Source organism: Myotis davidii, unplaced genomic scaffold (assembly GCF_000327345.1).
Source record: "Myotis davidii unplaced genomic scaffold, ASM32734v1 scaffold656, whole genome shotgun sequence".
In the NCBI taxonomy this organism is placed as follows: domain Eukaryota; kingdom Metazoa; phylum Chordata; class Mammalia; order Chiroptera; family Vespertilionidae; genus Myotis; species Myotis davidii.
The window spans coordinates 949,748-953,981 of NW_006287544.1; positions in this window are offsets into that span (position 1 = coordinate 949,748).

A 4,234-nucleotide genomic window follows, 5' to 3' on the forward strand; every position below is an offset into this window, starting at 1 on the left:
CATATACTTAAAATAAACATCCTGAAATATTGCAGAATTTTAAATGTCAGTGTAAAGAACCTAGATTTCATTGTGTCAGAGAATGAGGAAACTTTGAGCAAGGGGGTGATGTGACTAGAGTTAAGTATTAACCATGCAAACTGTATGCACGCTGGGTAGGAGTGGGGAGATGCAGAGGCAGGGACAGGGAGGTTTATGCTGGGACCCCCATACATTCCTGTTTGCTTAGGGCTGCCCTAGTTTACTGCAGCTATCCCAATGTAATTATGAATATTGACCTCTTTCAATCTAGAAAAGTCCTAGTCTGGATGATAAATTATATGCTCACCTAGTTATTTTGACTGTCAAGACAAATTAAGCCCTGGCTTTGAATGAGAGCCGGAGGTTTTGGGAGTAGATTATAGAGAACTAAGAAGAAGCATATATGGCAAGAATTGCCAAACTCTGAGTCTAAATTTCCCTTTTAGCATCAGTAATTCTTCAAATACCTATGTACTAGTAGTTGAATTCTTTTTATCTGTTGCTTGAAAAAATCCATGATGTCATAAAATTACTCTGACTTTAAAGTTCCTTTAGATAAATAGATATTGTGTTAATCACTAGACACTTGAAGATTTGCCTGACAAATTTGAAAAATATTTTATTCATCCTGTCTAAAGTCACTGCTTGCTGTGCTTCTAGATCGGCAGACCTCTTGCAAAATTCCAGTCCTCACTTCATATCAAAGGATCCATAGCCCAGAAGGGCAGAATCACTGATTTGTAAGTAACGTTCAAATTATTTTTCATTACATTCTAGGGATTTAACAATTTGAGAGAATTTACCAGTGTTACAAAATTTACCAGGCAACTGAAAAATACATAGGAGTACTTGGGAGTTCCAGGATAAACCCATTTATTTTCAGATATTGCACATGTTCTAGTACAGTGACTCAGGGGGTCAATTCTCCAAAACCTGAGTAAACCAGTATGGAGGAAACTTTCTCTTTAAACCCTTTGGTTTCTATGTTTTCTATCTGTTTCCTATCTGCCAGGCTTTTGTGTTTGGCTTCCGCAGCCCCTCCTGAGTCTGTTAGAATGGGGAAGTTAGAGTATATCTAACTGCCTGTTCTGGGTGGTGCCGGTGACCTCCCCTCTAGCTACCGTATTTGCCGGCGTATAAGACGATTTTTTGGCCCTGAAAATATGCCTCCAAGTGGGGGGTCGTCTTATACGCCAGGTACACTTCAGATAGACTGCCCATAGTGCTTGCCCCGTGCCATAGTGGCCTCCCGATGCCTGCCCACTTCATTCCACATACCGTTCAGGCATCAGCAGCACTGCTGGGTGTATGCTCGGCTGTTATGCGATTTTGCGAGTGTGGTAAATTCGGGTTACCGTATATTTCTTTACATATGCATTGAAGATTCGCGATTTTGCGCTATCATGGTGCCTGTTAGGATGTTGAAGAGCTCGCACTTGCACACTAGTGAGGTCCCAGGGAGATGCTGATGCAAGGGTGGACCAGACTGCTATAGTGACAGGGCGGGCAAACAGGGAGCAGGGACCAATCAAATCAGGCTTTGTATACAGCCAACAGCCAACCACAATACTGCCCCATTGTACAGTACAGCATAGAAAATGTCGACCAGTCAAACCCCTATCATCCCTATCATGGCACCAAGATGTCGTTGATGAACTTTTAATATCAGATGATGAAGAGGAGTTTGACGGCTTTTAAGGTGAAACTGTCATGCCAGCAAACTTGCTAGGGACTTGCCCGGCACTTGCTCTCTCCCTCTATTTGTTATCTTACTTCTATCATTGACAGTCTCTCTAGGTTGTGGGCTGCTTGCCTGTGTTCCTGAGAAGCATCGATGGTACCAGTCTATAGAGTGTGTTTTCTTTAGTGAATTACCGGTATGTTTACCGGTAATAAACTTGCACTGTTTTATGTATATGTTTGATTACATACAGCCTTGTGACAGTTTTCCTGCATGTCATAAGCCTTTGAATATAAATTAAAATGTTAAAATCAAATCTGATATTGTTTTACCTTTTATTTGGTGTGTGGAAGGTGTGCGGAAGAGGGGGTAGACATATACGGCGAGTATATAACAAACTCTGTATTTTGAGTGGAAATGTTAGGGGGTCGTCTTATACGCCCAGTCGTCTTATACGCCGGCAAATACGGTAAGTTGTTACATTCTTTGTTTATGGCCCCTTTGTAAATTGGGAGTAATTGGGAAAACAGGTCTTGCTAGACCATATTGTGGAGAAAGGGGCAGTGACTAAATGATAGGCTCTCAAGAATGTACATTAGGTTACAGGCACAGATTCAGATTCCTAGCCCCCTAGAAATGTCTTATTTTCCCCATCACCAGAAGATAGCTGAGTGTCCATTCTGAGCATAGGTAAAAATGTGTGTGTGTGAGGGGATGGGAGTGGGAGTGGAGTGAAGTGAATATGGCTTTGTAAATTCCATATAGCTTCATTTATGTAAAATAAAAATCTGATTTTATCTAATGTATTCATTAGGCCTTCATATGATATTTCCTTTGAGACATTTTTGAAATCTCTGAATGCGGTAGAAAAAACATAGTAAAATTTCAGGTTTAGATCCTGGCTCTACACTTTACAAATACATGAACTAAGCAAGTCCGTGATGTTTTCTGAGCCTCCCTTTCTTCATTTATAAAATCGGGTTAATGGTGCCACTTTGTAAGCTGTCATGAGAAGTAAAGTAGATGTAGCATGTGAAATGCTTTAAAACTCTAAATCAGTGGTTCTCAAATGTTAGCATGGATTAGAATCACTTAGCAGGCTTGTTAAAGCATAGGTTATTGGGCCCTACCACAGTGTTTCTGATTTGGTATAATTTGCACTTTAGCAAGACTCCATTGTTATGGACTGAATGTTTGTGTCTCACAACCTCCCCCTGTTTAAATGTATATGCTTAAATCCTAAACCCAAAATGATGGTGTCAGGAGGTGGGGCCTATGAGAAGTATTAGGTCATGAGGGTGGAGCCCTCACAAGTGGGATTAGTGCTCTTATAAAAGAATCCCAGAGCTCTCTTATGGCTGTTTGAGGATAAAACATGAAGTTAGTAGTCTGCAACCTAGCATAGGGTTCTCACCCAGAACCCGACTTTTCTGGTACTCTGATCTTGGACTTCCAGCCTACAGAATTATGTTAAATAAACTTACGTTGTTTATATGCCACCCAATCCTTGGTATTTTGTTATAACCATCTGAATCGACTAAGACCCCATGGGATTTTAATGCTGCACCTGGGAGGACCACATTTTGGGAACCACTGCTTTTAGCAAATTTAAATCTTAGCAAAATTAAATCCCCATATGGTTACAGTGGTTCTCAACCTTCTGGCCCTTTAAATAGAGTTCCTCATGTTGTGACCCAACCATAAAATTATTTTCGTTGCTACTTCATAACTGTAATGTTGCTACTATTATGAAAAGTCATGTAAATACCTGATATGCAGGATAGTCTTAGGCGACCCTTGTGAAAGGGTCCCCAGACAGCCAAAGGGGTCGCAACCCACAGGTTGAGAACCGCTGGCTTAGAGGATTAGATTTTTTTGGGGGGAGATTGCACATTATGAAAGAAAGGAGACATTGACTAAGAAATGCATGAGACTAAATATTTTACCAGAGAAGGAAAACCTTGGCTATGTGAAGAAAACAATAAAGAATGCAATGAATCATCTATTGGTTTCATGAAAACTAAAACCAAGGATTATACTTCCAGCTTAATTTCAACTTTATAATGATTTACTTTAATTACTGTGTAGGACTGAACATGAAGATGCAATAGTGTGAAATTAATACTGACAACACTGGGCTTGCCTGGGCTCTGCAGATTAACCAGCATTTTACTGCATCAATAAAGAAGTGAGGAAATAAAATTAAAAACTGATAGTGAATAGAATTACTTATTTGAAGCTAGTGATTATGTCAAGCTGTCACTCCCACAGATGGATTAAGTACAGAAAGACAATCAGATAAATTATAAACCACTCTACGAAATCCGTATCCACCTAGTCCACAAGCTAGATAACAATGGAAACCTGAAATCGACTTGGTCATGGCAGATTTGGGTTGCATGTTTAGCATTTCGTAGACTCCTAGCATCTTGACGAGGAGAGATCAAAAGGACTTTAGAGGTCATGTGAGATTAGATTTCACTTTTCAAGGCACTATACTGAATTATTTAATCTAAAATGGAATATATATAT